We start from the raw sequence: 26531 nt of genomic DNA, 5'->3' as shown, positions 1-26531 counted from the left end.
CAATCCCCCTTCTCCTTCATATCCCCTTGTCATGCTACAGTATCAAATTCAAGACACTTGGTCAAAAATCTGTGAGCTTTCAATTTTCAGTCCTTGCACAGAGGGTGCTTCCCCACTGAGCTTCCCCATCAACTGCAAAAGTGACAAAGCAGGTTCCCAGGCAGAGCTCAGCAAGTCCCCAGCCTGCACACAGGGAACACAACGTGATCCTGCTCAGGGCAGGCTCAAGCATTCCTGGTCCCTTTGGCCTGAGCCTAAGGTTCAATTCATTTTGTTGTGTGAAGTTCCTGCCAACACCTTCAGTTTTATGCTCCAAACATCCCATAAGACCTAACTGGAGCATCTGAGCTAGGTGGTGGAGGAAATGTAAAGGTTGGTGTAATTTTTGCACCTAGCGCATCCCACACTGTGCTCCTCAGTAATCCCGTGCCAACACAATGTGTGTCAGTGGAGCAGCCTGAAACCTTGCAGGACCCCAGGCAAGCCAAGCTCTGGGAAGGAAAGCGGTTGCCTAACATGACCCTGGATATTTCCTCAAAGAGATTTAGTCCAAAACCACCAAAGAAAATTCCATTCCCCCTGCTAGAGGACGCAGCTCACCCCGTGGCTCCTCCCTGGCACTGCCTGATCCATCCTGGGCTCTGTACACAACAGGGCAGTGTTTACATCTGCCTTTTATTGCTTCCCATCACAGGTGAATCAGTCAGCTGCAATAAAAAGTCTAAGCTAGAGAAACATGCACAAGTTCCTACTTTTCTTTCTATTTCAACTTAAGTTTATGCATATTTTCCCTGTTTGAGAAGTTTTCAATTGAATAGCCAACAAAACACCGGTCTATCAGACTTTCATTCATACAAGGATTTAGTGCTTTTATTAGATATTCATTTACTCATTTAAAACCTGTTCCATCTAAAAACAATATCCTACCAATATCATTGCTGCCTGTGTTTATTCCCTTTATACAGGTCATTCTTGTATGAAATATTCAAGTGGGCGCTGCTATATTTAGAATGCAGAGAAGTGGTTTTTGCATGTAGTTGCTTTTTTATTTTTGCTATGCAGACAATATTTAAAAAACCAAACTGTACACCAATTTGTACTTAAATTTTAAGTCACTTATAGATTCAGGCAAGACTGGACTTTTTGTTTCAGGTTAAATGATTTCTACAGAAGCCACTGTTAAAGTTTAGATGGCAAGCTATTGATTGATAGGTTCTGGATTGCATGGATATGTGTTTTTCAATTTCTTTTCTCATTTTAAATTTGGTGTTTAAATTGTTTAACTACTTAACTGAGGAGAAAAAAAAGGCCTACAATTTCTTCTGTATAAGCCTCACCCTCTTCAGCTGAATCTTTGGTAACCTTACACAATTTTACTCTTCCCATAGTTCTTCTTATGGTACACAAATCATATCAGCTTCAAGTACATGTTATCTTTCTAACAGAATCACTTTAAGCTGCTAATAAATTCTTAAAATAACTTTTTAGCCATGTGAAGCTTTAACAGCTTGACTCACACGGTAGATGATTAAAAAAACTTCATGCGAGATGTATGGACGGTAAAAAGCTTAAGTAAACATGAGATCAATATTTTATTTAATAAATTATTTGAGGATGACTGATTGTCTTCAGGTGGTAAAGTTTTGTTCTATTTGTGTCTGATTCAAAGAATTGCAAATATAAACTTCCTGAAGTCTTTTGTTACTTCAAATCATGTCACCCTTTTAAACAGTATCTAAGAAAAGATTACCACAATAAAGAAAAAAAAAAGAAAAAAAAAAAAGAAAAAAAGAAAAGCAGCAGCATACCACATTCCCATGCATGCAGCTGGAGGAGAAATAAAATTTGGGAGCAACTGCCATTTCCATGAAATGGTAACTTCCCCCCACTCCCCATACTACCAAGTCCCCTCCAAGACCAGGAAAGTAAACATGGCAATAAAGATGCAGCACCTGAGAACTGGAAACCGTAAGAGCTACATGAAAGACATCTTTTTCACCACCTCCATCTTAGCTAAGGAATTATCTTCTGAACTCTTATTCAGCATTCTCACCAACCAGCTCAGTGCATTGGAACAGCCCTCTGAGTTTTCTGTTTCCAAAAGATGTTGTTATGAAAAATAGTGCAGTTGTTTTTGACTTTAGTATTATGATAAGGAAATCCACTTAAAGTACAAATTCATGTCAGCACAAAGCCTATAATCGGCCTGATTTTTACCCTCAAATTACAAAAACTCTAGTTAAACTGGTGAGGTGGGAGTAAAGGCAGAAGACCATTTATGGCATGAAAGAAAGAACCATTAATAGGTGCTCCATGGTCTACCCCCTCTGAAAAATGAGTTCATTAAAATGATCAAAAAGAATTAAAAAAGCTTTTACTTACTGTTTTCAAAAATTATGATCATTAGCCCAGAAAGAAAAGGAAGAAATAAAAACATTTATAAACTACTATACTCATGGCTTTCCTTCCAGAGCTCAGAAACTGAAGCTGCCAAGCTCAATACAGTGAAAGTCCTTTGCATTCTGGATGCGCTTTCCTTCTAGAGTTGATTCTAAACACATGAACACTAAAAATCTCTCAGGAGCTGAAAATAAGAGTGCTATTTGACTAAGCCACTGCAGTCCCCTAATTTATTGAGGCAGACCCAAAATGGCCCAGCACAGAGCACTTTAAAGATGCTGAATTTTGTGCTAGCTATCTAAATACTGATATTCATAGAGCAAACTTTGTCAGAGTATTCTGTGCACCTTGAAACTAAGCAAGAACGAAACTAATGTGGTAATATCAGAGCTTTGACTTACAAAAACAAACACAAGTCTTACATGGAAAGCTGATTTTAAAAGAAGAAAATTGATTATACAGTATGAAATGTAAGCACACACATGGATGTGTCTGTAATATCTGCTGTTCAGCACTCACAGGTTAAGAGCCCAAGGCCAGCTCAGGAAAGTCAATACCTGCTCTCCAAGCTTCCCTCCATGTGTCTTGGGGAGAATCATTCAAAGTTTTTAGCCCCCCACTCCTCCACCACTATGGCACCGTCATTTTCACTTAACTTCCCAGTTCATCTGGGGATTGACTTGATAATCCCCAGACTTTGAAAAAGCATCTGCATTGGATTAGAAAACCTGATATGGAGTCCAATGAAGTCAGCTGAGTCTTCCTGCAGATGATGAGAAATCATAGTTATTGTAAACAACAGTAACCTCACAATGTACATGGTAGCCTGTAATCTAAAGTGCATATGAGTATCACAGATTATCTAGAGTTTTTTTTTTTTCAATACATAGACAAATATAATATGCATTTGGCTAATGTTATTCATAACTGCTGACAATCAGTGCCAGATACTGTGTCACCTCTACAGTTTTGTACATAGTGATAATAGCAAGTTTACAAGGGATCTTGAAAGAGGCTAATAAAAAGTCAGCTTGAAACAGAATCATGTCTCATTCAGCAAAACCAAAGCAATTCAAGAGTAATTGTATTAGAACACAAACTCAGACAAAGCTTTCCAAGGAGATTAAACCATACCAACCAATGCAACAGGATTTAACAAACAGGCAAAGAGCATCAAAGACCTTGGAGAGAAGAAATCTCCAGTGCTGGAAAGGAAATTAAATACTTCTAGTACATTTTCAAGTGTATATCCCATCTGTTTTAGCATTCGAAGTGACAAGACTCTACAACATCTGTTATAAGACAAATTGCTGCCTAATGGCCTTGCTGCCATAACGGTTTGGTCTTTTGGAATTGATACTCAAGTTCACCTTTTTTTAAAGGAAAAGCCATTATATATCATAAAGATCATCTCTTTCCAAAAGCAGGAGAACCTCTGTTGGCTTAAAACTTTTGAACAATGAATAAATGCCGAGCCAAGACAATCTTGTGCATTTGTTTAATGGGCTGTCTCTCTTTGCGAACTATTGAATCAGACTGTGAGCACGTGAGATTTTTTTTCCTAACGTTTGGACAGTCTTTGGATATAAGCCCTCTAGGGAAAAAAAAAAAAGCATCAGGTTGTTATAGAGGTAATTTGGTCAGAATGAATTTTTCTTCCTGAGTGAACATTGAGCCATTACCCAGGAAGGTGTCAGGATGCGCATTATCTCATTATGTGCTGTCTTTCAGGCAATGGTCATTTAAGGAGGCAATGGTCATTTGAGGTAAGTGATATCACAAGAAAAATCTATAACTGTAATATAAACTGCATAAGGTGCTCCCAGCATGAACAACGAGGCTTGGCCAAATTCTGCTTCCGGCAATTACTCTGTGTCAGTCTAATAACTCTTCTGCTCCTCCTGCCCAGCCCCCGCAGCTTCAAAGAAACACAGTTTTCCTCTTTGTGTCAGTTGGCATCGGACCGACCCTTACTACAGGTTTGCTACCTGAAACTGCAAAGGGATCCCGTGGCAGAAAGGGCAGCAGCTGCTGCCCTGGTCCAAGGGCACCTGCGGGGCTGTGGCCCCTCCAGGTGACATGCAGACCTTGCTCACCACACAGGCAGGCTTACAGGGGAGGAAACACAACCCTCGAGCACCCACGTGAACTCATGCCTGGATACCGAGGGAAAAGGGAGTTGCAACATAAATGAGAATATCCCATAGTCACTGTTCTGCAATACTTTCCAAGAAATAATTTGCATTATCTGCTTGCACAAATTTTTTTTTTTTTCCCTTTAAATGGCGTAAGGAGGGCTGTACTCACCAGACAAGGTAACGCACATGCTTCACGTCTAAAGTGCAAAAAAGGTCAAAGCATTGCTCACCACCCCATGAATAAGAACACAAAAGGGCATTGTAAATTCCAAGGCAGAGAACAAAAAAGGAAGGGAGGCAGGTGAAACTGTAGAAATATTACACGTATTAAGTTTAATACCCAGATGAGAATTAAGTTACTACAGTGCCTTTCACAAACTGCTACTTTTTATGTTGCAAATAACTTCTCCATGATAGATGCAAATAAATTAATGCTGTCATTAATCTTTCCATTTATATCTTTCTCACTCCTTATGTCTGCTTTCATCGTTGCACTTACCATACTTAAGTATATGTTAAAAAGACTGTCATTTTCCCTTCTGTAACTACTATTTCTTCAAACAAGCACTACTGGATTTTAAAGCAGAAAATGTTGATTTCTGTAGATCATCTTTTGTTCCTCATTGAAGTTGAGGAATATTCTGGGTGAAGACATCCTACTGAAATTCTTATCTAAGTTAAAAACATTGAATAAATATGTAATTAGGCCCTCCTTAAGTATGCTTTTATTTAGATAATTAAGCAAAAGGGTATGAGCAAGGTAAGTAAAATACATCTCAACAGATTTTTTTTTTTTTCATTAAAGGGTCCATAATGAAATCTTAGAACTCCAATTAGTTACACTGACAAATTTTATTCCTGAGACTAAGGACATCTCAAATGTTGCCTGCAAAGGTTACAGGTCTGAGACATTTTCCTATTGAGAAAGGCTGCACTGAAGAAATAAGTGGTATGATTTCAAGGAATAATTTATTCATCCAAACTTGTGAGGACACAAAAGCACAAGGCAGGGGATATCCCAGATGCTCTGTGGCCCTCAGCATAGTGCAAATTGTGATGAAAAGGAATTCTCACTTCACCTTTCATGCTTTCCTGCATGCAATGACACTGGACACCACAGCTCTGTACTACTGTCAAGTTAGTAGTGCACAAACAGGCTACAGCTCAGCATGCCACAAAAAAACCAGACCAAAACCACTAAGAAAAGAGAATTTTAAAAAAACCCAACTTTTTTTAAAAGGCAGGGTTGCATCTCAAATGCAGAATAATTGTTCAGGTGTGGAATTGCCCAGCTTCCTATACCACATATCTGATATAATTACTTATCTTGCACAAACAGTCTAAGCAATAAAAGAAGTGGAATTAGGATTGTTTCCAGAATTATCATTTAATCACTGTTCAACCCTATTTTAATCTCTTTGGCTAAAGCTTTCCAAAACCTACTGGAGAGGAAGTGTGCCTCCAACACATGCCTGTGACATTACTGGTCGTCATCATCCAAAAATCCCACACTCTTGTCAGATGCCAAAGGAAGTTAAATGTCCTCAAAGTCTCACAAGATCAGCAAGTACCTCCTTCATCTCCTTCCAAAGCCCCCAGTCTTGAGAAAAATTATGAGTACCCAGCACTTCCTATTGGAAGAATTATAATGATAACCAAAGATGATGCTGGGGTCTTCATCTCTTTGTGCCTTTCACTCCCAGTGCCTGCAGCACACTCCCTGTGCAGCACCTGAGCACTGAAGATGCATAAACATCTTCACTTACCTAGAACAACTTGTGACTCAACTGCATTTCCCAGGGTAAAACCTACACTGTTACCTAAACCCCAACTCCAAAGAAATAGCCTATGCCATATGAAAAGGTAGAGAAGCAATTTATGTAAAACAATATCTCTCAGAAGAGCCCTTACATGCAAAGTGCTTGGGATCCCCTTGACTCCATGCTCTACTCTGGATTATGCTGCCTTTCAGTTTACTCATTTCAGAAGCACTGGAGTGAGTTTTAGTACCCTCAAATTGATTTACAATATTTTTGTACCCAGCAGATTGCAAATGTTCTTGATTTTTAACAAATTTGTAACTACTTAAAGTTTAGAAACTACTGCAAGCTTATTTAACAAACTTTTTACCAGAGCCAAATTTAACTGGGTTCCCACTCTTGGACAATAAGGGAAGAGCATTATAATAAATGTTGCAGGCAGAAGGCAAATGCTCACCACCATCTTCTACACCAAGCATCAGGCAAAGAATCCTGTGAGACCCTTCTGATTAACTGTTGTGGGGAACCTGCAGTACCACTGTTGCTTCACTCTTCTGGTAGTACACGAAGTGAGGTTAGTCATGCTGCATACATCAGATATCTAAATTGCTCTGCAAGACTGATTTACTGTTTCCTTCTCTGAAGTGTATTTATTTACACAGGCAGAAAGGTATTTTTCCTCCCAGCCTCCAGTGCACTGATTTCTTGCCCTGCCACCCCCTATGAACAAGATAAATTTCAGCTCTTCTCAAAATAATCCTTTGGTAGACAAACTGAGGTGGCACAAACTTAGAAAGGAAGGAAGGAAGGATTAGCTGCAGAAAAAGCAAGACAAAAAGTTAATTGCCCTTTCATGTCAATACCCATATTGGCAAAACAAAGTCTCATTTTATATTTGAACACCACGTGCAAGCGAGTCTTCAGACACACACAGTAGCAAGCTCCCTAAAGCAAAGGATAAAGATAAGGCTTATGCAGACAAGTTTACCAGCTCTGGGGAAAAGGAACTAAAACTTTCAGTGTATGGTCATTAAAATTTTTGAAATCTAGGTCCATATTTTCAGCTGCAGCCTGTGGTTGTATGCTGACAGAGGGAAAAAACAACACATTCATATGCACAAATGCAAATTCGGCACGAACACAGCTGGGCCCATGAATAAAATTTACATGCACAAATTTAGAAGCGAGTTTGAGTCCAGATGAATGATTTGATCGTAAGAGCTTTAAATAAGCGTTTATGTAAGCAAAGATTGGAGCCGGCAGCTATTAGAGAAGTGTATTAGCTGAAATAAATTACCAGAGAAAACAGAGCTCTCTTGGATAGCACCAGCAGCTCTTCTTCCCTTCTCCTTTCTCTGCCAGTTTTTGCAAACACATTTGAAGGGTTCGTAGGGGGTTTGCAAGGATGTCTTGCACAAAGCCAGAGCCTGAGTGCTGCAGTGGTCCTGGGGAAGAGGCAGCAGGGTACTCAGAGCACTGGAGCTGCTCGGGGTTTGTAAACTTTCCAACACCTCAGCCCGGACAGAGGGACAGGCGCTCTCTTCTGCTCTACACTTTGCCAAAGCAAACAGCTCAACTCTCTGCGCTGACATTTTTTCACAAGAACAAATTTGCATCCCAGCAGTGTGCGGCGGGGTGAGAAGCGGGCTTGCTCCGCACCCATAGGTACGCGCCTCCCAACGCGAAGCTGTGGCAAAGCGCCTCACTGGCATCGCACAGGCACCATAAGGGCGCGCAGCATTTGCATTCAAGCATATTTCAGCCATCAACCTGCAACTCTGGGGGCAACTGAAACCTGTAGAAGCAACAAATACAAGGCTGGCTCCCTTGCCTGCTCCTTAGGTGGCATATTAGGAATTTCTAGGGTTAGGTTAAACACTCAGTTTCTTGAAAACATGTCACATTGAAAGCATGGAGTTTGTGAGGCTGTGGAGGGACACTGACTTTGTTCTGCAGTATCCCAAGTGGCTGGAAAAAACACAATTTTCTGGGATTCTTTTCTTTTTCCTTTTGACTAATAAAGAGATGTACCAATTAAATTCCCCTACACATCCCATAGTTAATGAAAAAAACATTTGGCTACAACATCAGTGTCAAGCTGGGTCACTGTCATCCTCACCAAGGAGGATGCCAAATCCATGGAAACCCTGGGAAAAAAATCCCAGTAAAGGACCAACCTGGAACATCCTAGATAAGAGAAGCTCCCCTGCATGAACCCCACAGTATTGGGCAAGTCATACCTATCACTTGCAGCAGGCTGAAGTGCTTTAAGGCAGCTTCCTGCAGTGCCTTTTCCACATGTACAGCCTGGCCAGGGCAAGAATAACTGGGAATCCCAGCAGGCAGGGTCTGCTCAAGTGGGAATAGTGGTGGCTGTGGCCACTGTGACTGCAAAGGTTGACCATAACATCTCTGCCAGAGCCGTGCATCAGCTGTAAAAGCACCAATAGCCCTGAGAGGAACACATCCTGCCACCTGGTAGCCACATAGAGACTGCGCATCCCACTTGGCGGGTCGGGTGCGCTCCTCGGCAGCCGTCGCCTCTCCTCCCAGCACCTCCGCTCCGAGTTACACCCAGACACTTGTCCTGCTCCAGCGTGAATATTTCTCTTCTCCCCTAGGAGCAAAGCTCCTTCAACATGTGCCGTCTGCTGTGCCAGCAAGACCTGGCATAGCAGCAGGGTACAAAAGAACATCCCTGACACTCTATGAATATTCATGATTTATGAATATTCATTAAATTAGCATCTTTATGACTGGGCCACCAGATTCACAACTGGCGTCTCTGGAAAGGGGTTATTGTATTTTAATTAAATACCAGACAATTACTAAACAGTTATATTCGCTGGGATTTAACTGATATGAAAGGGATAGGTACCGAGCTACAAACGTTAAGAGCAACTCTTCCTCCACACATATTTAATGCTAATGAAAGTCATGTGTAAGCATTGAAAAGGGGGAAAAAAAATCCTCTATATGAGAAACCAAAATAGCTTCAGATTATCTTTTTAATAGATTCATACTGTGTGGGAACCTTCAGCATTTCCCTGGTGCCTAAGCAGACCAGAATAGCAAAGTAGTTATTATATCTGTCTTCAGTGAAGAGACCACATGTTCACAGATATTTGTACAGCACCTAGCGCAACAGGGCTCTGATCCCTGCATCTGGCATTGCTGTAGTATTTAAATAGCAATAATAATGATATAAAGCAATCTTTGTCGATATCATGAGAGAACAATCTAATCTAGTTATCAGATTATAGCTCATTAAATGCCACACAGAAAAGGCTATCAACACTTCTACACATTTACTGGCCTAAAAAGAATTTTAAGCCATTAATTGCTTCCATAACGTGGGGTGAATTTTCAGCATGGTGCCTGGAAAATTAGGCACGCAGGCTGTGTAATTGTTAATGGGAATTGTGACCCAATTTTCACGCCTGGCACTGAAAGTTTGCCCCTTGCAAAATATTTACATAATTTGCTAGTAGATTTGCCATATCTTTTGCATGTTAATTTTACTTCAGTGACAATTCCTTGAAAAAGTACCACCACCAGTGTATAGTACCACCACCAGTATATTAAGAGTAGCTTGACATTTATATAGTACTTCCTCTGAGTTATCTCAGGCTACAACTTGCAAATCATTACAGCTGAATCTTCAAGGATATGTCTTTAACCAGAATATTCATTGCAGGGCACAGCCCTTGCCTGTCGGGGAAGGGAATTGATGACCACTTGGTCGGGCTCTCTTCCATTTGAGCTCTCATTCTGCAGCACAGTGGATGCTTTGTAGCCCTCACACCTGATCCCAGAGCTTTTAACATTACCAGATTCACTCACAATTGCCACATTTGATGTTTCAGTGCAAAATCTACCATATTTTCTTCCCTATAACAGATACAAAAGTCAGGATTTTACATTTCTAGACCCTCAGCACTTCTCCAAGCTGCCACGAACTGTGTCAGGGAGGTGGGATCACGTTAAAGGTTCACAATTTCACACAGCTGCGTCTCTGCCTGGGAGCGCGATGATATTTTGCAGGCAGCTTAAGATTTTGAGTACCATCATCTGTCCTCTTAGCAGCACTTGCTGGTTGTTTGGGTGGCCAGGAGGGTACCCATACTGTGGGGAAGATAGGGACATTTTGTTTCATCCTCCCTTTCCAGACAGACATCCTTTCTTTTGCTCCAGAGGGAAAGTAGCAGCATGCAGAAGCACATCAAGCCATTCTCAGCTGCTCTGTAGCACTGACACCAGAGCGACTATGAAACAGCAATGAGCTGGAAAAGCATTCTGGGTATAGAGATGCAAATGAGCACACTAAGCCCTTTCCCAAAGGACACTACACAAGGACCTTTCATAACATAAGGTTTCACTCAAACACTTAGGGCCTGGTTTCAAAGGGCTCGCTCAGGTAGAGCTCCCATATGTCCAAATGCAAGAGATGCACAGGTGTCCCAAATCTCACCGGCAGATCATGTGGCTCCTTCTCTGGCCACAGGCAGCAGGGCATGCTATGTCTTTTCCTAACTGAATGTACCCAATTCCCACTTCAAAACCACAGTTTTATGAGTGAAGTTGCAACCAAATGATATTTCTGATTCAGCAAAGTAAAGGCAGGAATGAATGCAGGGCTGCAGATAAGACTTTCCCTGCTTTAGCTAAAGTGCTTTCCCTGAGCTTTAGCTAAAACCAGCAGTGGTGCTCATGCAAGCACAGGCCAGAGGTCTTCCCTCTGCTAAACCCCTTCTACTGCAGCTTCTTCTCCTCCTGCGTCACTGCACTTTGTCCCAGGGAAAAGTAAACCCCGCAGTAACTTGGGGCAGGGCATGGTCACCTGAGAGTGAATCATTTAGGCAATCTTTCTGCTCAAACAGGTAGAAGCTTTCTCCAAACAACTTATCCTGCATACTGCTTGCAGCTCCTCCGAGTTTCAGCTTATCTATACAGTGGTTTTAAGCGAATTTGTTTACATATTGGATTTATTGCCAAACAGCAGGTGATTCAGAGCATATTCTTCAAAATAGCTAGAAGCAGATATTTATTAGATATTACCAGGACTCCACCTGAACAAAATGGGAGTGTGCATCATGCAACAGAAATGCAGTTCATGCACAGGCTTGGGTGTGCACATGACTAAGTTGGAAAGTGATATATATCCTTGGGAAAAGATTCTGTTTCCCTAAACAGAGTATCTACAGTTAACAATCATTTTTTCCTAGTGTTACCCACACAAGAGGAAGATGGTGCCAACCTGATTTCCAAACTGATGGATGGAGGAAAAAAAAGAAGTGCTACTATATACTAAGACAAGCCTGGGTATTGTGGCTCCTAAGAGAAAGTAGTAAAGCAGGACACTTGATAGAGCTGATTGCCAAGGTGGGAATTAATTGGGGTTTTTTTTTCCAGCAAGTTGTAGCAGATCAGATCTGCTTGACTTCAGCAGAGCACAGTCCAGCCCAGGTACATCTATGGTATAAAGTGTCTATAATTTCCTATCAAATACTCTTTTCAGATATCAGATCATCTTTTCCAGTATCTTTAGGAGTCTAAAGTTCCCTCTTAAACCTGATCTAGCCTTTCAGGAATAGCATTGCTTTCCAATGACACAAACTCCTAGGTGTGCCTAGACCACTTAAAAATGAGAGTACAGCACCTCTGTAAACATTGCCCTCTGTTCAGAGATAAATTAGTGGTTCAGCCCAGGCCTGGGAAAGAGAATTTTTTTTTTTTTTTAATTATGATGTTCCTTCTGTGGCCTTGGGAAAATCATTAGTCTCCCTGCCTCGGTTTCTTCATCAGTGAAACAATTATGTATGAATTCCACAAGCTGTTCTCAGGATTTGACAGTATTCATTAGACTGAATAAAAATGAATGCCCTGAAGTGTCAACCAGTTTTATTTAGTCAACAGATAAAACCAAGAGACCGCACCAGGCCCGCTACTCTGCTGCATCCCATCTCCTCAGAGAGCCTCCGCTCCTCCAGCCATTGCCTTGTCCTCCCACAAGGTCTCCCTGCCACCCTTGAGCTCTCCCTCTTGCTGCCCTTGACCCACAACACAAAAAAATCTGTCTTTTTCTCCTCTCTCTTTAAAAATCCCTCCAAGTAGGGTTTTTCCCCCTGGATTGTTTCCCTGTTCAAGACTCCTACTTGCACACGATTGCTCTGGGTCTTGTCTCACTTCACTTGCAAGCTGCTCAGGGCAGGAAATGGGCCTTACCTCCAGTCCGTATCACACACGATATTCCCTCTGGAGTCAGCGTAAAGATAAACATACGCCATATAAGCCTTTGTTGGACCAGGGCCTACGCTTATAAACTGCTGCGTAAGCCTGTGTTGCCACAGCGTAGAACTGTTGAGCAAATAAAATATTATAAAATATTTTTTGTTTTAAAAATGGACCTGCCGCTCCATTCACACTGCTCCTCCGAGTTTCAGGCAAGAGCAATATTAGATACAAAGCTTCCAGATAGAAGGACTGCAATGGGAAAAACGCTAGCAATTATTCAAAGCAAATGTAATTTTCACACTGCCGCTATTTAAAACACTTAGAGGAGAAAACAGTTCATCACACTTGGAAAAAAAAAGAAAAAAAGCGCAATATCTTTTTTCCGCCTCCTCCCCCGCACCTCACACCCCCCCTTTTAACTTTTACTTGAAGTGTTTGAGGATCAAGAGATCTTCCCTGTTCATCGTGAAATAAATCTGACATCACACTCAGAGCTTTTCAGCACTTATCCTGATTAGCCAGATAGTAAGATGTTCTGCAATGGGATCTGGCTGGGATTAGCTGCTTTCCTGTTCTCCCTGTGTGCTACATGCTGCCCTGTGGGTCTTGTGTTGGTCAGGGACATCAAAAGTCCTGTTCCCCCATCTCCAAAGCGAAGTTTTACCATATGATATGAAGTTATCATGGTCGCTTTCCATGACAGAGAATGGAGGGACCCATTCACTAGCTATTAAAATTTTAATTTCCATAAGAAAACTGAACACCCAACAGGCTAAGGTTGAATACAAAATATGTTTCAGTAGTAGCAAGTGATTTCCTGGGGACATTAGTGACCTGCTATACGATAAACCTGTCTAGCTGGTGGGGACATATAAGGTGTGAAAAATACCTGGATTGTTTAATCAGATTCAGCCAGATTGCTAGGTGGGAGCCAGCTCTGCCATGTGGCACTGACTCTAAATGTAGATATGGCCCACAGACCTACAATGCATGCTGGCTTTAAACAGCCCTGTAGTCCAATGACATACACCCACACATGGCCACAGCTCAAAGCATTCCGAAATAAAAACTAAGGGGGGAAAAAAAGCAAAAGAAAAAAAAACCCCTACTTGCACAGCTAATTCCACTCATCCCTGGAGCATAACATCACATGCATTTAGCCTTATTTGAAAGTTTTCAGGGTCTTATGTATTTGTTCAAGCCAGGTCCCAAAGGAAGTGCAAATAGAAGAAAAGCACCATGCCAAGGCTCTGTCTGTACATAATGCTCCTTTCAAATCTACCCCAGAACCTGGGATTTACCTTCCCTGTCACACACACCTGCACCTGGCACATCCAAAACTCAGGAAAACTATTTTAAATCACACTCCTTTTTTACGTCAAGCACAATTATTCTTATTTCATCTTTCCTTAAATAATAAATAAAGCACAGTACCCACAAATGGACTAAATGTATGCTTTGGAAGTTGCATTGTCTTCCTTCTAGAGGAAAAAAAAAAAGTAAAATTGCACAAACTAACAGTTGCACTTCCCAGTGAGTGTCTGCAAGTGTTCTGGATGCTGCACTGACAAGGGGAAATGAGGACTGAACCTTAAGACAAAGAGGAGAAAAAGGACTGAAACATCTGAAACAGCTTTCAGACACACATTTATAACAAATGCCAAGTGGATGGGAAGACTTTGTGCATACAGAAACACTCACATTCCCTTGTCAGGGCATTGTCTCCCCACAGCAGCTCTGCCAGGGGCAGAGGACCCTCCCCTGGCTCAGTCTGCAGCAATGCCAAACTTTCTCCTTCCCTGTGCAAGACTTCAAACAGATATTATCCCAAAATGTCAGTGTAGAACACATCTCCTTGCTTTCAATAACAAGATCAGGTTTAAGCATTTTTCCAAAATGGATGTTCTAATTCATCCAGTTATTGAACTAGATGCCATCCCACAGACTTGGCATACAAAAAGTCAGATCACACTGCAACAGTGATCTTTTGCAGTCTTAAAAATCTCTGAACATTAAACCTTAGGCTGTCACCTGCTACACATTCACAGCAACCTTTGAGCCACAGACAGTGGGAAAAGAATTTTAAGATTGTAGTAAGATACCTCAGCTGAGACACTAGCTTAAGGGAGGAGTGTCCACCTCCCAGTGAAGCATCCTAGAAATCTGACATTTCTAATTCAGCAACTTCTAGACTGAGCTGCAGCTATTCTGCTAACAGACATTAAGGTTTTCTACATACATGTAAAAATAGGCACCTAGCATCACAGTCACATGTGTGGTCAAACTATCAAATTAGCTGGTTGATTTATTCATGTTCCGTTGCTATTCCTACAGCCGTCAGAAAAGGGTCCAAAGGCAATTTTTTTTTCTTGCTGAAAGATGAGCAGGGGGTTCTGGGATGCAGTAGATAAGACAACGGAGTATAAAGTCAAAGGATGAAAGACCCAGCTTTTTGGAAGGTTTAGAAACATTGACAAGTAAAGGACTGCATATCATTCTTCATGAAGGCACAAAATTACCAAAATAAGATGCATAAATTGCTAAAAAAGAATATGCAAGGGTAAAATAAATCAGAAATTGAAGAAAACCTGAGAAGCCACAAAATTGTGCTACTGCTACCACTGTTGAGAGACAGCATTTCTAAAAGAAGTTTATTCAATCTCTCCACTGACTTGTCTCCAGGGTTTAAGAGTTTGCTTAGTGCTAGGTCGATGCTTGGTCAGGCTATAACGCTTCATGGTTCTTGACACAGCTCTGAAATAGAAGCTTTTACTCTGGAGACAGCAAACAGCATAGAACAGAAGTGGCAGGAATTCATATTTCTGTACCATAGACATTCATTTCTCTATAGTGCTCTGTTTTGCAAATAGTTCAAGATTTTGAAGCTGCAATAAGCAAGTGCCTGGGGTAAGGAAAGAGATGCACATAGGTAGATTCTAATTTTGAGGCTAATTTGATCTCTAATGTTTCAATCTCCTCTTATTTGCACCAACCTGAAGTTCTGTTTCCAGAATGTGTATTAAAATACAAGTTTAACCTGAAATCAAAATACATTACTTCTCCAAAACCTTCCTCCGCTTGCATACACCCTACAGCTGAATATTCCAGGAAAGTTTCAGAAAAATATTGTTTGGCCTTTTTTGAGTCATACCAGATGACAAGCACTCTTTTTGGTGCATTTACTCTTTTGGGTATTTTTGTGTTTGTATTTTGCTTGTAAAATTGTGCGGTGCAACCACAACAGGCAGCATTGCAGGAAGAAGGGACTGAGCCTCACGTGCCTTATGTGGGCATCATTGCAAGCAGGGAAAGGGAGAGAGACAGCTGATGCCCATGACAGCATCAGAAAAGAAAGGAAAGATAGGATGGAAATGTAGGTTTTGGAAATGCTTCCAATTCTTTGAGCAAGACACATCAAAAAATAACCCTGAACCATTACCCATGCCAGGAGATCATGGAAAGATCTGGGAAACACATGAGAGAGATGGACCTGACTGCCAAATGCTACAGAAGGTTCCTGCAGCCTCCATCTCCATCACCTGAGCGACAGACTAGCAGGGATAGCCAGGACTATTTTTAGCTAACAAAAAACGGGAAGCTGATAATGTGTTAATCACAGCACAAATCACGGATGCATGCACCAGTTCCAAGGTGTCATGCATATGACGAATGCAAGCACAGGGGGAAGTGGAAGGAATCCGTACACTGCTGTGAGGAGCCTCAATAATAAATGAGAGGAATTGGAAGTGCCTGTGGATGCCAGTTTGGAAATATCAGTGTATAAGTGCTATGTAAGTACCTTGCTTAATTACAGCAGTACTTGTCCCTTGTACTTCTGGGGTGCAAACTGAGGCCCTTCTCTTCCACTGGTGCTGCTGCTCATCACACACCAGCCATGAGCTCTCTCGTAGGCACCCAGAAATATTGCACTGCTTTGCTTTGCAAATATTGGGGCCTTCTCTGGCTACCATCAGGCTGTGAATGGCAGGAGAGCCACCAATTTAATTGAGATCAGGTGTATACATCACAGACTAAAGAAAGGATATCTTCCATTGCAACGTGCTTTTAATAGTCTTACCCAGAGATGGGGGTGGGGGAAGCGCCAGATGCGTTATTCTGTACAACAGATAAAAGATTGAGCCTGAAGAGATGGACTTATTAAAAACTGCACCCTTCACCTAGGAATCCAATAGGATTGATTGTACAATCAAAATGACTGCCCAGTTACAGTGGAATTATCCATACATAATACCTGAGGGAAAAACTTATCTTTCACACTTCCTGTCTCCAGTGTCCCAGCTTTAATATACCACTGAAATTTGTCAAGATTCTCCTTCAGCATGCTGCATCCCCTGTGACAGAGTGTTTGCTTTGGATTTTCCTAAGGTCTTTGTTCTACAGAAGGCAAGCTGTATTTGAGATGAGCATCACTTTATTTACTAAGTATTAAATAACTATTTCTTTCTCTTTTTTAATTTTATGGTCATCATTTTGGAAAGACGCTTCCACGCAAAAATGAACTTTTTCCTAACTTGTAGAACACTCACCTTTATTCACTCTGGGATGGAGTAGCTGAAAGAGAATTTCCTCTCTGGACACAGAAATGTTGCCTCTTTCCAAGTTCCATTTTCTCAGTTGTTGAGTGATTATCAATTATGTAACAGTGACATTTTGTAAAGTGTCATCTGTGGGTGGTAGTGAATTGGAAGTAAGAGAATGTCTTCCACAGAAATGAACTTGTCAAGACTGGTCATTAGTTGGGTTTTGGGGCCATGGGAAATGCAGAAGCAGTGATAACAATACTTCCTTTTTTTGCCCACCTCTAGAAAATAAAACAATGATGATTATATAAAAGCCTCTGAACCTATTAGCAAAATATTCTAGAGCACAGTATAAAAACATTTTTGTTGCTAATATATCAAGTTACTCAGCAATTAATTTTATTGTTTTTCTCAAATACACAGTGAATAGTTCAGTTCTGTATTGGAGTGTCTCAAGTAGCCAGAAAGTTTCAAATTCCTATTCTAACTCTTACCAAGCAAAGACACTGCACCAGAGTATCTTAAGCCCTGGGTTTATGCCTTAGTCACTGGGATGTCCAGTCTTCCCAGACATGGGGGACAACAAATAAAGATGTGATCTCTGTCCTTGTTTCATTTCTTCCCCAACTCCTTTTTCCATAAATTCCTGAAAATTAGTATTTTCAGCTTTTCATTGGCATAAAAAGCTATTTCGAAAAGCTCCACATCTCACAAATGTTTGACACTCAGCCCTGTAAGTGTCAGACAACTTCAGTCTAGAAAAGCAGTGCCACTTTTAAACCATTGGAACAACTTACACCTGCAATGGTTGATATTTCTCTGAAAGATGTGCTCCAACGTCACCACGACTCCTCAACTGGTACCAGTAGCATACTAGACTAATGCAGAACATAATTATTACAGTGACACCCGACAGCTTGTGCCATGCAGAAATTCAGATTAGCTGATCACCCTTTCCCAAGAAAGACTTTGCATATGTGCTGTTCATGACTGAATGAGCAGAATACTTTCCGTTGTATGAAGCAATTACATAGATTTAGCTGAATGCTCAACCATATGATGGTGGCATATGCAAAACATCTACTGCATGGACCTGTTGCTGGAATGAATCAGGCCTCCAGGAGGTAAAGCACCTTTGGATTGTACTCTCATAGGACAGCACACAGTACATCTAACAATAGCTGTTATGTTTCAGTTCTGCATCTATTCAAATTACTTGACCGTAAGCTCTAAGCGAGGCCAAAATTTATTTCTTCAGTTAAAACTTCCTTTATGCTTTGCAAGACTTGGCACATTCAAAAAGAAGAGAAAAAAAAAATAGTAACAATCAACACCACCTCCACCCCCACCCCCCAGTTCACACTGTAATGCCAAATTGAGCTGTGGATTCACAAAAAAAAAAAAAAAAAAAAAAAAAAAAAAAAAAAAAGTCCTGGCTGTTTTGTCTTTAAGTAACAAGCTGCTGTCTCTCTATTGTAGCCAAGATTGACACTTTACCATTTCCCACAACAGTCTCTCTAGTCTCATTATTTTACCTGTTGTAATTGCTCACCCATTTCTTCTTTATATCATCCTGGCTCTACAGAAGATTCTGGCTACCCACAATTCATTATTCTCAAGAAATCTTTCCCTATGAAGAGTTTGCATAAGAAATTCCTACATGGCATTTCATGCACCTTGATAAGGTCTATTCACATTTCTGACACCAGAGATTGCTCTTCAGTTAAAATCTATTATTGTCACATTATGAGCCTCTCCCATTTGAGAGCTCAGAATACTCTAAAACAAATTCCCCAGCTACATAAGGAAGTATTATGATTTTTCTTCCATCTGTGCAGAGAGGGTATCTTCACCATCACCCTACTCCTCCAACGAGCTCCATTTGAATAGAAGCCTCTGTTAGAGTCAGAAAGACACAGAAGCAGTGTTTGTTCAGAGGATTACCCATAAAGCACCTATTCCAGGATCAAGGCCAGTGTCTTTTTCAAAAACTTTCCCATGGTGATATATCAAATCAGAGGCAGGATAAGGAACAGAACTAGCATCTCCTGACCCCTGCTGCTGGGCTCTAAATGCAGGAGGCTACCTTTCCTCTTTGAAGCAATTCATCACTTCTGCAATGCAATGCCTGTGTAAGGCTGGTGTTACATAACAAACTCGCATCATAAAGTTAAATTGTCATTGTGTAAAACTTACAGAAGATTTTCCTTTTGAGTTCATGCTTAAAAATAATATCAATTATCTTGCCTCAAGCTCTCTCCATTTTCTGATAAATAAGTTTGGCAATCATGATAGAACTGCCAAACAGAAATAAAGAATTCATTCCTTCAGCTGATTACTTTTCTGGGAAAGCATGTGTGCCAGACAGTTTAAGAACTTGAGTGTTTCGTTTATACAACATTGGCTCATCTCTATCATCTTTGTCAAAGACATCTACAATTTATAGCTTACCACAGGTTACCCAGCTGGTTCAAGTTGTTTTGTCTTTTATAAAAAAAAAAAAAAAATTACAAAAAAAACTCAAACAAAAACCAAAAAAACACCACCTCTGAACTTTTACACTCCTGTGTGTTTTAGCTGTGAGTCCTAAATGGAGTCTCCCATGAATAATTCAAGTTCCTCAGTTTCTTATTTTAGCATCAAAACTGTAGCAATACGTGACTAAAGGAAGTCTAGCCAAGATACTATGGAGCTCTAAATCAATGCAAAAATGAGATTAAAGATAGATATTTCCATTATAACAATGAATGAAAATATTGTTACATAGCTTGTTGAAACAACCTTTTAAACAGTAGTGCTTTATTTAAAAGCAGAAGAAAAAAAAAATAAAAGAAAAATAAGCCACTTTAACCTATAATTAAATAGGTAAACTGTGAAGAAGGCTACAGCCAATTTTGGAATGCTACTTATTTGGAAAGGTTCCAATATCAGCAATGGTGAAAGGATATAAAAGGTGATGACTATATTTGTATTACGTAGCAATTATTTTTTTCAGGAACGGTATCAAGAGACAAACAACAGGTTTTTTCCTCATTACATCATTCTCCAGATTGTACCAGTTTAGCAAGTTTAGTCTGAGGAGGAAATGATTCAGATTTCATCACTGCAGCCTAATTCAGCTTTTGTTACTTGTTTGAAAGAAGAAAAAGCATACATGCAATTTCTAACCACATCAATTGAGTTAAAAGATGACTAATAAAAGGTCCTGAACCTGTTGCTGTTATGATTGAAGGAAATTTTGCCTCAACTTCACTGGTGCAAGATTAAGTCCCTACACAACTTAGATTTCATATAAATTTTTTACCTACTTGGGGCCTCCTGTTACAGTAGAATATTAAAATATTTTAAGCAATACTTTCTAGCCTAAGAAAATTAATGGGATTTTAGACAATAAATATAACGTATCCAGCACCAATGCAAATCAAGACAAGCCTTCCACGGGTAAGCATTGTGCTTCACCATGGTAGGAGAAAACCCAGTGTTGTTCTGCAGAGGCTCCTGTGTAAGGCCTAGGTGCAAGGCAGAAATACTGCAGAGAGATCCATGTGTAAACATTGCTGCCCACCTTCCCCACCTCACTCCTTTAAGGAAAGCACTCACCACATTTGCGTCAGCTGGGAAGTTCGGCTGCCTCCCCCTTTCCCCACACATTCTGCAGACCACTAGCACGTTAAGTAACACAGGAGCTAAATCCAACTTGTTACTTTCTTCTGATGAAATGAGCCCTCAAATTCAATTCTTTGCTTTCTCTCACCTAACTGACCCTGAAGCCAAGAAAACAATATATATCTTTTGAAACATTTTTCATGCTACCTTTATTTTAAGGCAGAGTTTTGTTCTCAACTACTTCATTTAACTGATAATGTTTTTCCTTAATTTTTGCATTACTCTGTCACCCTCTACTTTGCCTTTATGCACTGAAGGTAATTTAGAAGAGTTCTGATACTTCTTGTTTAGTTATCATCTGTGACTAAAATGCTACATTTCTCATAACATCGAGTGAACCACTTGGATTCATTAAAATGTGCTGCTTTAAAACACATATATAAAATATCAAGAAACTGCTTCCATAAACTAGATCCTCTTGCAGTTTCAATTACTCTGTATGGGAAGAGATAAAATATCCTTTTGTTTAACTGTCTTGGACCAACTTTTTGTAGCCCTCTTTTACCTCGTAGTGCCCAGCACATCAGAAAGCAGGTTTATATGAAAGGTTCCAGTTATGATTATGTCCATATACAATCCAATATTTTATGCTCCTTCTAAACCTTTCCTCTTATTAAGGTTTGTAGAAGACCATCAAGCACAATTTTGCTTTCCAACCTCTCTGGTCATGCCTGGTTTTCACTTACTTTAACTTGACTTCACATAACATATTGCCACATGCTTTTTGCCCCTTAATTTGATTAAAATTTGTATCCCACCCTCTATTGTAATTCTTTGTTTCACCCACATCTTTGGCAAATGTCTCCCATTTGCAAGTTCTTCATTTTCCATCAGTTTCTTGAGATTGATTATTATCCTGATCTTTTTCCTGTAAGCCCTGAAGTAGGTTCTATTTTGATTGTTGCTTCGCCCAGCTTTCCTGCACACTCTTCTCTTCCTCAAATTTCTACAAACACCTAACCAAGCTTAACTTCTCTCTACTCTGCCACACCTGCTTAGCTACACTTTGCAGAACCTGAGATTACCTCGCCCTCCCTGCACCACATAACACTGGGAAACATCCAGAGAAAACTATGAGAGAGAGACCTTGTGTTGAAGCATTCAGAAATTAATTCTCTAAAACTCTCTCCTGCACCAATGTCAACATACACCATGACCAAAGGTTTCTTCTCAGATATTATCAATTACTTTGCACCCAGCCAAAAGTCACCAAGCTGTTTTGAGGTCATCCCATATCCGACTGTAATAACCTAGCTGATGATCAAATCTCCCATTCCTTTGTAATTACAGTGTCTGTGATGACCTTAATACCACATGACAGTTCTTCTAACCAGACAAGTCCCTTCACTCCACCTTATAGCCACCCAGGATTGAGGTGACGAGCAGCAAAGCGTTCCCTTTTACCATGTCTCAGTCTCAGATTACTGGAAAAGCTTTAAAGAACAACCCTATGAATGGCTGTGCAGGACTCAAACAGTGTGGTATGGCAAGCCTACCAAAACATTGGCTAGAAAGGTTATGACTGCTCTTTATAGATAGATCACAGAGACAAGCATCATGGAGGAAGAAGAGCTATTTAGTCAAACAAAAAACTGGGACATGAGAACTGGGTATGAACTTGTCATGAGTTAATGCACGCTGTGAGTTGAAGGTAACTACCCAGCACGTGTGATAGTCCATCACTAAAAGGCAGGAGGAAAGGATTAATTTTTTTTTCTTACAGTGTGATAAATAGATGTGGTTATCTCTAAAACAGGAAATTAAATTCAGAGATGCAATAGATATTTCTTCCAGTCCTTCAGTCATATTCTTTGAAAGACAAAAGAAGGGACCTTCAGTATATTACAGAATGTCCCTTGCTGTATGTACATCCAACTCTCCACTGATCACTCAGCCTATATACTGAATATACTTTCTCCCCATTAGTCTTTCTCGAATGCTTACTCCCTCTAGCATAGCTACTGCCCCCTTCTTTGCATGTGAGAGCATTAAGTGGCTAAGAGTTTAATTTAGCCACATCCAAATTTATTTTATTTGACCCCTCTAGCAAGTATATTTCAGATGGCTTCGTTCAAGTAACATCCTCTGAAGTCAATCAGGGAACTCCAATGCAAGGAGCAATTTTGAGGTCAATGTTTCCCAACAGGCAAGAAAGAAATATCCAGACTGCGAAGTCAATAAGACAATGGAAACACTTAAGTAAAGCCTGTATTTAAATGCTTTTCATTTTTGAAGCCATAACTACTGGAACCCACATAGAAATTTCTGCTTTGTTTGGTTGTGCATTTTTAAAAGAAACAAAGCTTTTCTTCCTTTAAGAGGTCAGGCCAGGATCAAGCTTAATAGGCCACAGACCATATATCAAAGATTTCAGTATACTTTTGAAGTGGAATTAAATCATATTTCTTAGGTTAAATGTAGCTCATCACAAGAGTTGAAGTCATCTCAGACATCAGAGATCTGCAGGCTATTGAGCTTCTGTTATTAAATATTTTTTCCATTTCAGCTGACTAGTGCCTAAAGGCTGATTGCACAGAATAGTTATAACTTGTTGGGGAAAGAAGGGGCAAACTTTGTCTTCTCCCCAGCTGGATTAATGAACTCATTATATATTACATATTTATGGGCATTATCTAAGGACAGACAACATGAATCTAAAAAATGGCCAGTATAAAACTCTAAGAGATTTCAAGGAAGCTTACATGAGTCAAAAAATTTAAAAAATCATTATTATTTTAGACGTCAAATATTTATTGCCTATATTTGTACAGAAAGTACTATCAGCTTTTCCTTTATACAAATCTATTCTTAATAGGTACTGACCCCCACAAAAAAATCAGTAAGACAGGACAGCACATGCAAAAAAATCAGCCTTCCTTCAATAAAAAATAATTACAATTGTAGTATTTGGCTTTCTAATGTAATTAAAAGCTAATTTAATTTAAAGGAGGATACTTTGATTTCCCTTGTTGCATTTTTATACTGCATCCTGAATCTCACATAATTAATTTTAAAGGGACAATTAAAGTCTAACTAGCTTGCAATATTTTTTCTTTTATAGACTACAAGTGCAAATCTAACAGTTAAACTGATAATTGGGGATAGCAACTGATCACTTGAACTATGCAGAAATCAGCAAGTGTAATTTTATGCATCTGGGTGAAGAGTTGCCCAACTGTCAAACACAAATAAAAGGTAGAAAACATAAAATCATATTTTAAAGGGGCTGTATAGTTACTTCTCTATTAGACTGGCAAGACACAGAGTAAAACAAAGTGACTGTGTTTTCATTCAGTCTTTAAATGATGCCCCACTAGAAGCATTACATAACCAGTCACAAAGTTTTTGCCTTTAGATCACACACTTAAAGTGTCTCATCAAAATTGCATCTTGAAGGAAAGAAAATCACGACTTATTAAATATAAATATATGATGTTAAAAACTGCTTTTAGTGTGGTTATGTAATATTTATTGTTCTGTGGCTAAGGTCATATAAAGATCACATGTGACAGGTGATGTATTTTTATTGCTCTCTTTATGTTAAATGCCTTTCTACTAAGCTAATTTAAATGTTCTTGTCTCCTTGTTCTGGAAAGTATTTAAATCATGAAGTTCATAGGCACTGTTATACTCCAAATAATTCAGAAGCCAAACCAGAACTATTTCAGAAGTTACCTTTTAGAGATACCATAGTTTGGGTTCAGGTAGCAGAATTATGTTCTTGTTTCATGTACCAGACTATTATGAAACTGTTACATTTCTCAGTTCTAGCAGGTCCTGACGGGATTTCACACTTGCATTGGGACTCACCAAAACTGCTATTTCCAAGGCTGTATTTACCCACATTGGAAAGCCACTACCCAGTGTGGTACGATAGCCAGATTATTGCTCAAGAGAGTAGGGCATCGCAGTAGGTCAGTACAGGGTACAACTCCTCCTTGCCTGCTCCTGGTCCTACCTGGCCACGCATGACCCTCTCTTTCAAAGCCATGACATTCATCAGCGGCTTTAATTACCCCAGCTGACACCCAAGGAGAGCTCTGCTCATTCACAGAGCAGGTAGGACAGAAACACGCTGTGAAAGCACAACAAACTCCCCACCCCTGCACCGCTAATGAGCTTCAACCCTGACCTAAAAGCAGCAACAAATATTGAACTCCAAGTCCGTCCAGCCACGGCCTCTCGGGCTGCAGAGGAGAACAGCCATTTGTTACAGGGATTTATAATTACCATTTCTGACCATTGTAGTACAGGACTCTGTAGGATAACAAAAGCTACTTGCTTCGTTCTCTGCCAGGAATATTTTCTTGCATCACTAGAGAACAAGTACCAGCTTTTACAAAAGAGAGGATACCTTTGTTCATATCCGACCAAGTGATTTCTATTTTCAGGGCAGACAAGCCACTCCTTTGATAACACCTTCGTGTGGCCAGTACAAATGACTGTGCACCTATATTTGCAAAGTGCTGCCTCTGTTTTGATAAATTAAACATAGTCCAGAGTACTTTTATGTATTCTAAATGAAGAGAGGAACAGATCTTCCTTCCTTTGAAGTTGTGGCTAGCTTCCAAGTTACTTCAAAAGGGAAAAAGTTTGGGTACTTGTTCAGAGTTAACAAAGGTGTAACAGTGGAATTTAGCTTAAGGTATAGGAAAACATTCCCATTAATTAGCAAGATAAGAATATGCCATGTTCAACCCCAAACCACTCCACTGCTTTTGAAAGAAGACAAAATTAGGCTGGCCCCATTGATGCATTTGCTGCAGTAGAGTTTTGTGGTCCTACATCAAAGTTTGGGACTGTGATTCAATGAGGTCAAAGCTTTTTTCAACAAGACAGACCAATATGACTTTCATAAGTGTCCAAAGTACCAGTTACATATACGCATCAGTAATTACTGTATTGTACAGTATCACACTCTGAAAACTCAGTCAAAAAATGTAAATAGGCTGTAAGTGTCAATGCAAATTCTCCCGTTCTGAGAATGTGCAATATGCAAGCATGGGTTATTTATTAATTTTTGTCACCACTGATTGATATCTTGATTAATTGCCAGAAGGCATTGGACCAGGTGTTAACTATGTGCAGATTGGATGCAGTGTTCTGTGAACTTCACGCTGTATTAAAGGCACAGACATGCCCAGTTGGAGCAATAAGCCTTTGTTTGCTTTGGCAGGGCTTGCAGCTCCCCGGGGCCAATGCCATAAAGAGGTTTCTGTTAGAAGCCGCAGTGCTCATTGTAGAAAAATTGCCCCTCAAAAAATTAGCATGGTACAATGAAGGATGCATAATGTTACGCAAATGACAGCTGCTTAGCTGAAACAATAGCTAGGAGATGGCATTTGCCAGGGTGCACATCTCATGTAAATTAACTTACTAACTGTTTCAGGAAAAATAAAAGAAGTGAAGCCTGAACCTGTACGACCACTTCATGGATCCATCCTGAGGGCACAGAAGAACTGCAAACTCCCACTAATATCAAAGAAAGTTGGACGGGGCCCTCAGCCCCTGCCCCTCAGATGCCGCCAGGAGCTGAGCAGGCACGGGCTGCCAGAAGCAAAGTTTGCCTTGTCAGGGCAGAACAAAGCCCTGGAATCTGCTTTACAGGTGGAAATCCCGAGTCATTCCCCCCAAAGCAGCAAATCCACAGCTGCTGAGCCAATACCAAAGGGAGACCACCAGAGCCCCTGTCCACAGCAAAGAGCAGAGCTCAGGCTGGAGGTGCACGTGAGCTTCCCTGCTTTGCCCACCTTGGGGAACCAGAGCTCCCCTATGGTTGCAGCTCTAATCTC

The sequence above is a fragment of the Melospiza georgiana genome, chromosome 7 (assembly GCF_028018845.1).
Source record: "Melospiza georgiana isolate bMelGeo1 chromosome 7, bMelGeo1.pri, whole genome shotgun sequence".
Taxonomy (NCBI): domain Eukaryota; kingdom Metazoa; phylum Chordata; class Aves; order Passeriformes; family Passerellidae; genus Melospiza; species Melospiza georgiana.
Note: the sequence above shows the minus strand (reverse complement) of the source record.